Source organism: Penaeus vannamei, chromosome 17 (genome assembly GCF_042767895.1).
Source record: "Penaeus vannamei isolate JL-2024 chromosome 17, ASM4276789v1, whole genome shotgun sequence".
In the NCBI taxonomy this organism is placed as follows: Eukaryota; Metazoa; Arthropoda; class Malacostraca; order Decapoda; family Penaeidae; genus Penaeus; species Penaeus vannamei.
In genome coordinates, this window is record NC_091565.1 from 5,472,691 (window position 1) to 5,482,690 (window position 10,000).

A 10,000-nucleotide genomic window follows, 5' to 3' on the forward strand; every position below is an offset into this window, starting at 1 on the left:
GCCAACGCCGCAACAACGACGAGGGGAAAGGAGGCGTGGCCAGGAAACGAGGGGAGGTGACGGTGGGGTCGAAAGTGACCTAATATTACTTCAGTGCCAGACGCGAGGAGTGCCGGGCAGGACGGCACTCCACGCTCCAGTCCTCCAGTGAAGGTATGTTGCTGTGACACGCCATTTAGCCAGACTTGTCCTTGTGGTTTGTAGTGACGAGTGCGCCCGCCTTCTCTCCCTCCCTAATTCTATCCCTCCCTCCTCCCTCCTTCTATCCCTCCCTCTCTCCCTCCTATCCCTCCCTCCCTCGCATTGTTGCCAGTGCTGCGAATTTCAGCTTCTCCAGGTTACAGGTTGTGCAATCGCCCTCTCTTCTTCCCTCTCGACATTCCTCCCGCCATTCCTTCGCCCCCCCCCCTCACTTCTCTTCCTCCCTCTCCTCGCTTTCTCGATGTTACGCACACTCCACATCCCATCTTACCAACTATTCCCATCCTTTCTCCTCCCCTCTCTTTCCCCTCCCTCCCCCCTACCCCACTATCTCCCCTCATTCCCTCCACCTCCTTCCTTCCACCTGTTATCTTACCACCCCCCCCTCTCCTGTTATCTGGTTCTCACACTATCAGACTTCTCGCGACTCCGTAGTTGTCACTCCCCGAGCCGTGGTGTGCCAGCGGCGTCAAGAGGCTCCTCCTCTGCTCAAATTGTAAATATCCATATCATTTCCTACCCTTCGCACTGTCCCGTTACTCGTGTTAAGGAGTGTTATTAATTTACTCATTGGCCTTTTACGCAATCCACAATCCCCGTATCCAATATCCACCTAAAAGCCTGTGCGTCTGGTCCTGGTCCTCCTCTTTTTCCCCCGTATCTAATCTCGTCTGTATCGCGATCCTGCTGTGCCCGACGTCTGCGAACTCCGCGACGTAAACGAGAGCCACACCGACCGCGCTCAGGATCAGATTCCGACCGTCTCTGCGCGTCCCGGATCCGCGGCGCTTGGTGAGGTTGGAAGGGGGTTGGAGGGGGTGGTAGAAGCTGGAGGGGTGGGAGGGGGTGGTAAAAGCTGGAGGGGTGGGAGGGGGTGGTAGAAGCTGGAGGGGTGGAAGGGGGTGGGAGGGGATGGTAGATGCTGGAGGGGTGGGAGGGGATGGACGGGGGGTGGTAGGGGGCTGGAAAGAGTTGAAAGGGGCGAAGAGGTGAAAGGGTTGAGAGGGTGTGCGAGGGAGAGAGAGTAGCTCTTTAAAAGAGGATGGGAGGCAGGAGGAAAAGCAGGACAGGAGGTCAAGATGATGTGGAGGAGAGAGAGAGAGAGAAAGTGAGAGAGGAGAGAGAGAGGGGAGAGAGAGAGGAGGGGAAGGGGGGCGGGGATGTGAAGGTGGAGGAGGAGGGGAGGGCAGGGGAAAGGTGGAGAAGAGGGAGACGGAGGAAGGGAAGTCATAAGGAGTGAGGCAGGACGACGAACGGCAGAACAGATGGAAAGGAGAAAAGCAAGAGTTAGGAAATACACATAACGAAGAACAGGAAGAGATTAAGCCAAATAAGTGATGAAGAACATCAGCAGCAGGAGGAGAGGGTTGAGCAAAGACCAGCGGGTCCTCCCCCAACATCGTCAGAGCCGCGAGAGTCACCTTAGAAGAGTCTGCTCCTTGTCATCCAACTCTCGCAAGCGCCTCCCTTCATCTTCGAAGGGAGGGCAAGGCGAAAGGGAAAGGGGCAACCGCTTGTCTCATTCCCCTCCTTTCTCCCTCGTCCCCTCTCCTGCTCTCGCTCAACGCGCAAACACGTTCCCTCGACACACCCTATCACTCCTCTTAAATCAACTCCTTTAATGCCCCTTTCAACGCGTTTAACCACTCTTATCACCTATCGTCTACTCCGTGGTCTAACTTCACCTCTCCTGTTTTTCTGTTTGGCATTTAAGGCTAAGTAACTCTCCCGTAGGACCATCAAGGGAATAACAAAAGAAGGCATGAAACTGAATATATTTGGTTTGGGTGATACGCATAAAACGATTCACTTACGTTATCGATATTTAACAATCTACTTTTTCAGTAGCATTTAGTGTTTTCTTGTTCTCATTCCGTTTACAGTCAATATCATTATCTTTATCATTATCATAATACTCATTACCAACCCCATTATTACTAACATATCTATACCAGTAAACCGTACTCCTTTCATAATCACTCAATCACATAGTTAATCCCCGAGCAGTTCAATAAACCGTTTTCCTTTCATTATCACTCTTTCAAATTATAGTTAACCCCTAAATAGTTCGTACAAGGCGCTCATGTCAACAGCTGCTCAACAGTCTAGAGAATGGTTATTTTTGGAACCAAGAAAGAAAACGTGCGAGCGTTCTAAATTCGCGGGGTAACTATACTGAACTGACACAAGTCGGCTACTCTTAAGACGGAAACCAAAATTGTGCACATACATGTGAACCTGAAGTAGGATATATAGACATCTAATTAATCTCAACATCTTTAAACTACATTTTCATTTATCTTTGTATTCCAGAAGTTTATGTGATAGCAGTAGAAAACAGAATGTCAAGTGACATGGAAGACAGGGAAAACGTGTTATACAACAAATTATACAACCAACTAAACTCTTGTCATGTATGCTAACATGAAAGTAACAATATTTATGTACTGATTAGCAGTGAAGTATGAATAATGTAAAGTAATGATGTGTTACACAGTAAAATAACATAGCTAAGATATAATTCTGAACTAAACTTTTCACTTCTTCACAAGTCTTGATAGCATTACAGAAGTTCCTGCAACACAAATCTCAATTCAGTAAAAAAATGTTGGCTGGTATACTTTTTTGGGAGGTGTATACACTAGCATACCTGGAATTTTCCCAAGCACACTGGAGGTTTTGGCAAAAAATGCCATACTTAACAGTCTAGTCTGTGTGTAGTTGCATGTATCTTGAGATATACTGTATATTACTTTAGATATTTTGGTCACATAAGAACATTACAGTTAAAACTTTTTCTTGCTTTTAGTTATTCATATATACTGGCTGTACTAGGCTCCAGATCTCCATTATCTTATATCTACTGCATAGGAATAATCAAATTGTTTATTTTATCCATTTCATTATCATATCTGTTTCCTGTAGGATTGCATGAAAACTATTTATCTTTCAATAATATTCATTCTTAATCCCTTAACAATTGTTGGCTAACACTTGTAATGTACTGTCATCCATGACTTGTGTGTATACTGCACATGAAGGCAAATATATATGTAATTCAAAATACAAAACATTACTTTTGTAATTCAATAGATGCCTATAACAAGGAATGAACTAATTTACATACCTTCAGGATTCCACAAATCTTTTGCATTTCCTATGATACTCAGGCCATCAAGTCAAATAATTATTCCGAAGTATTGAGAGCTATAGAATGAAATGACAATAGATTTTTGGTAGTATAAGAGGATACATGGAAAATCATGAAGCTTTCGCACGATCACTGTTCCTCTCACTAATAAATCTAAAATGCCTTGCCTATTAATATTTTCCAAGCAGACTAGGTGCTTTTCTTCTCTTTTTTCTTATGCTCATGCATAATGTCCATTTCAAAATCTCCTTCCCCTTGTCCAGAAAGTGTTTGCAACACCATGGTAGGAAAAGCAACTTGTTAGCATCTTAATCTTTGACCAATTACAGAAGATCTGCTCTCATTTCACTTCCGAGGGATTAGTGTGTCACGCCAACCTCAGATTAACAAGAGTAAAGAGCTGCATTAATCTTCTTACCCCTGTTGGAAAGGCCTGCACCAGGATAATAAGAGAGAGCAGAATCACAATGAAGGTTAATGGGGCATAGTCGAGGGGGATGGCTAATTACAGAGTGGGGAAGAGTATCAGAAGTATGAAGACATCAAAGAGTTCTTGCTGACAGCAGAGTAAAAATGATCCTGGGGTATAAACAAAAAGACATACAGATATAAAGATATACTGATATACATATATATATTTTATATATATATATATAATATAATATATATATATATATATATATATATATATATATATATATATATATATATTTTATATACATATATATATATTTTTTTTTATATCTATCTATCTATCTATCTATATATCATCTGTGTGTTTGTGTGTGTTTGTGTGTGTTTGTGTGTGTGTGTGTGTGTGTGTGTGTGTGTGTGTGTGTGTGTGTGTGTGTGTGTGTGTGTGTGTGTGTGTCTCCGTGCGTGTGTGCGCGTGTGTGTGAGCGTGCACTTGTGTCTGCATATATCTATAACTATATATTTAAATATATATATATGTACACACACACACACACACACACACACACACACACACACACACACACACACACACACACACACACACACACAAAAGCATGCACGCATGCACGCACAGTGGTTCTTACCATTTGGGGCATCGGTAATATCTAAGGTGCACATGAGCCATTAGGAATTTCTCTAATTATATTTGTAATTCTCTTAAGAAGAGGAAGGTCAAATAATAAGTTTAATAAAATGTAACTAATTCATATTAGATAAAGACTAAGAACATTCATAATTTCCTTGTAAATCTGAGATGGAATTTCAGTCATAGATGCAAGGGAGTGGTGGGGTGAAGGACATATTCCCAGACGAGATGTGGTAGTTAAAAGGTTAAGAACCACTGTACCAGCAGGATCAATGGAAATTTCATGAAATCTCGCTCCCTTTACCTTTCCCTTTCCCAATCTGCTACCCCTTTTCACTCTCAAAGCTTCCTTGTATTTACTCCCCCTAAGCCCTACATCCGCTCTCTCCGACTTTCCTTCTTAATCTCCACCAACTGATTTCTTAACCCAACCACCCAAATTTTATGTGTGGTCCCCTGTAGCTATTTGTAAATCTTGTTACATACTGATGGCTCCACATGTACTCTGCCACTAAGGAATCTCTAATGATCGCATCAGTAGTCTCTAATGATCCTTGAAATGGCGGGAAAATAAGTTTTTCCATCTAACACTATTCATAATGATACTGTTGTTATTCTTATTGATATTAGGATTATCAAAATGTGATTAAATCATTAATAACGTTAATGAAAATAAAATAATATAAAATAAGCATTCTAAAAATCAAGGTAAATGGTAAACAAGTGAGATAGGTAGGACTAAAAACAGACTCCTTAGTGACTAAGTACATGGAGAGCCATATTTGTGTAAAGACAATAAATAAACTAAGAGAACTGAAGGCATGCCAAATGTGGCGACAGGATTAATATTTACTACCACATCCCGTGGAAATTCCACAAAATGACAATAACAATATAAAACAAGTACTTCTCTCTCCCTCTGTCATCCTACTCCTCCTTTCACCACCTCTACTTCTTCAATTCCTGTTATGCCAGCCCTCCTCACTACCTAATCTTCTTTTAATTCCTTTTTACTCTCCCATTTATGGCCTACATCTGCCCCCTTCCACTTGCCTCATCTTCCTCCTTAAACTCCCACACCACCTTTGCTCCCTTATCCCCTTCGCTCCCCCTCCATTCCAATTTTTTACCTCCTCTCCCTTCCCCCTCACCAATGCCCTCATCCTTTTTAAGTCCCCTCCAATTCCCCTCTATTTTCCCTTTCCCATCTCCCTTTTCTCTAAGTACTTTTCTCCTCCCTTTTTTGCTCTGTTTCTTTTCCCCCTTGCCCTCTTACCTTCCTTCTTAAACTTCCCCTCCTCAGACAGTCATGTGTATAATAAAAGTGCATAAACTACTCCTATGCAGTGTACTTGCCTCGAAGGAGAATGGATGATGATGACGATGATAAAAATAATAATAAAAATGATAAAAACAATAATAACAATTATGTTAATAAAGAACTGTAATAGATTACTCATAGATTCATGATATGTTGCACAACTACATGCACCTGCGCGTGTCGTGAGTTTGTGTTTGCACGAGTTTGTGAGTTTGTGTGTTGCGTGTGTGTGTGTGTGTGTGTGTGTGTGTGTGTGCGTATGTGTGTGCGTGTGCCTGTGTATGAGTTTGTGAGTGTTGTGTGTGCATGTGCGCGCATGCGTGTGTATGTATGTATAAGCAATTCTTTACATTCAATTTTGCAGGCATAAAATGCCAATTTCACATCAGAATGAAGAAACCTCAAGGTTGCAGTCACATGATATATGATTTCGGGTGTAATATGTAGGTGTAAAATGTAAAATGTTAACGGATGAATGGATGGATGAAACACAAGCAGAATTATATTAAGATATTCACTCACTCACCCTTCCCACCACCACCACCACACACACCTTTCAAGACTACATATATAATAAAGCAGTGGTCTTCATCCTATGCACTGCTACATATGGTTTAAGAACCAAAAGCAAAATTAGTAATGATAGATCTAAAAATGAAATGCCATCAAATGTCCCGCCTGATATACAGAAGCTTTGCATGTCTGGTCAGGCAAAAGTTCCCCACTAATAAAAGGGGTAAGTTTAAGCAGTACTGTACTATAGTTTGTATGTTTTCAAGGGAATATTATAATTATCTATTTACACACACACATACACACACACACACACACACACACACACACACACACACACACACATATATATATATACAATAAGTCTGTTAAATATAAATTTAGATAAAGAGCTAGTGTGTTCCTTAAAGCTAGAAAATATTTTAATGAGTGTTCTCCGGGAGTAAAGCTTTGGAACAATGCAAAAGGTACATATTTCACATCCTTAAAACTTAATAAGTCTGGTACTTCTAATCATTTATAGTGGTTATTTTTCTATGAAATGATAAAAGAAAAAGGAAATTAAGGCCAAGACCACCACTAGGTAGAGAAAAATCTGTACTATCTACCAAATGAAACCAACATTCAACTCGTTATGTCTTCAAAACAAACGCCTCGATCCTATTTCAAATAACAGCATTATGACCATTTAGCTTCAAACTTCCATTTTTAGTTTGTGTTGGGTCTACATATCTAAGAAAAAATAAATGAAAATAAAAATAAAACAGACCTTAAACTCAATACAAGACTAGACATGAGCCTCTGCCTTTGCTATTTCCACCTCATTCAACTCACCAAGAAGAACCTCATCCGATTGAAGATGAGGGCTATCTGGGTGAGGTAGCCCCACACTTCCTGGGGCTTCCTGTCAGTACTCCCCTTATCGCAGGGGGTTTCAGGCTCCAAGTAGAGGTTGGTCATGCTTCCACGCCTCATGTCCTCCTCCTCTCTCTCAAAAGATGGACCCCCAAAAACTTCTTCCTGTAGGTGGCATGTTTCCTCGATGAACTTGGCTTGGCTATCTAGTTGGCCCTCTACATTTGCCACATTCAGTGATGGTTCACTTGGCTTTTCTCTTTTCCAGGCCATGTACATATCTCCTGGGACCCTTGATGCAACATGGGTGTGGAGCTCCAGATAGAGAGCTTCAAACTTCTCCATCTCATAGTGGAGATTCAGAAGGTAATTTGCAGATGGAGCCATTGAAATAATGTTCTTCTAAGGCTATAGTTAAGTACTTAATCCAGTAACCAATATGCTCAACAGAGGTTTAGATATAGTACTTTCAACTGAACAAATGGTAAATGCATAAATTAGTAGCCAGGTAAGCACTTAGTATTTACAATGTTGTCTTTTTTTTGAAAAACCTATTTCCTTTTGTTATCCCCTGTCCTGTAAATTTTCCTAATCCTATGCATTTATAAAGTATATCACTACTTTTGCCACAATACATGTGAAAAATTAAACTGCTTTAAATATCACTAATTAATCTCGGGAATTTATTAATAGGTTTTCACTGTTAAATCCAGTAATTTTATAATCATTTTACGATTTCAAACAGCTCTTTATTCTCTGAAACAATCCATCATCCTTGCATTTTTCCACTTCTTTTTCTAATTAAGAGTACATGATTTCCACCAATACTAGTTAAAATGCTAAAAGTTCCTTAAAAATCTATTGCCATTCCATCACAATACATCTCCATCCTCTATGTAGGAATCAATATACATTTGACTCTCACTTTCCTTCTGAGCTTTCACTCACATCCCTATACCACCACGGTTTGGCTGCTAACACACCTCCACCAACACATCAAGAACCAAAACTTATCACACAAGACCAGTCCACCTGCAGCACACTCACTCTCTCTCACACACTCACACATCATTTCCCTCCAATAACTGGGTTTATCAGGTGTGATATTTTTTATCTCTTGATAAGCCATATGTGAATTGCTCTTCAAGGTTTTAGTGACTGTTTCCTAATTGATCCTATAACTCTCTGAAAGGGTATATATTAATGAATATAGGGAAGCAGATAATTTAATTTGCTTTGTTTTACATAAGGTATATAACAACATGGCAGAATATTCTGTGTAACCCTGTTTCTAACAACATATGGTCTGAACACCTGTGAACACCACACAGGTGTGGAAGAATCTGTGTCTCAGTGAAAGAGCAGAGAGGGAGGGGGGGACTATTTCAACTGGCTAAATATCAACACTCATTCTGTCTCTGCATATGCAAATTTCCAAAAGAAATAAAGCTCCTCTTGAATCTGGCACAAGGAGCAGCCTATCAACTCCACTTTGAATTCTTAATGATGTGTACCACAACCAAAATAAATAAATCCAAACGAAGAAAAGTTCCAAAAAGCCTGCTTTTTATATATATCAACTGCCAAAATCTAAACAACATAGACAGTACTGTTACTTGCCTCTTTTGCAATTCTGTCGAGTGCCTCATCTTCCACAGCATACTTCTTGCCCTCGCGCCGCCGGGAACCAATGTTCCCTGCATTTTCCATCCTGCAAAGGTTGAGTCTGTGTTTTAAAATCCCTCTAGAACTTGATTTCAATTCACTAAAAGTCATTTAATGTAGGAGGTGGACATGTACACTTTTGATAAAGGTTATACACTCAAATAGTCTAAAATATTGGCATCTAAAATTAAAGTTTAGGTAATTACTGAGCCTCAGAAATATGCTATTTAAACAAAAAATTACCCTCCATTTGAAGAAGTAACAGAGAAGAAGACATGCATTTAAATGTTTAATGTTTTATGCTTTACAAATGCAATTCATCTTTAGAAACAAATGAAAAGCATTATGTCTTGTTATCCATTAGCAGATTAAATTAACCTTGTGATAGATGCTAAGCTATTGACAAATGTGTTAATCATAGAGAAAGCTTGATAATCAAATCTTCAATATTCTTTAACCGCTGCAATGAAGCTCATTAACACAAGCAGAAGCAGCCAAAACTGAAAAACTAGACACAACACAAACCTATAAACAGTTTCCCAGCCTCACTACAAACAGAATTACCAATACACTGCATTATCATCAAATTATAAAGCATCCACACAAAAATCAACAGAGATAAGCAGTTCACACAACAACCTAACATATATGCTAACACACTATAACATCAAGCAATCAGCATCTATCTTTTCTAGGTCTTTGCAGGCAGCTCATATGATGCCACACTTCACCTTAACATAGGCACAATCATTACTAGTGTTCCAGAGAGACTGAAACATGCTTAATCACACACTGCCAAAACACTTTCTCTTGCCTTAAACACTGCACAGTAATGAGAGCAATTTTAAACATTTATCCAGCATAAATATACAAAAACTGTATCTACACTTTTACCAACCTTAAAAAATTGAAATGATCCTTCAACTTAAATATAAAACTATTTCAATACCTATATATATTCAACAGCTATTCTACAATTAGGCCTAATATACATATATACATATATATATATATATATATATATATATATATATATATATATATATATATATATATATATAATTTTTTTTTTTTTTTTTTTTTTTTTAATAAATATATATAACTACTATGAATAGTTCACACTACAAATAAAGTGGTTTATTTTCAAAGTTTACAAAGCCAAACACGCAGCCTAGAGGATATGACTCCTTGTGGGAAATTACTGATAGTGAAGATATAAGTAGCTTCACTT

At 39.4% G+C, this 10,000-nt stretch overlaps 1 long non-coding RNA gene across 1 annotated transcript in view; it reads right to left on the reverse strand.

The window, feature by feature from the left end:
* LOC138864530 (uncharacterized) overlaps window positions 1–10,000 on the reverse strand; it is a 53,292-nt gene that overhangs the window by 35,286 nt on the left and 8,006 nt on the right. Inside the window, exon 2 of the long non-coding RNA XR_011399185.1 lies at window positions 8,725–8,815. This is a non-coding gene — a long non-coding RNA (uncharacterized lncRNA). The remainder of the gene's footprint in view (window positions 1–8,724; window positions 8,816–10,000) is intronic.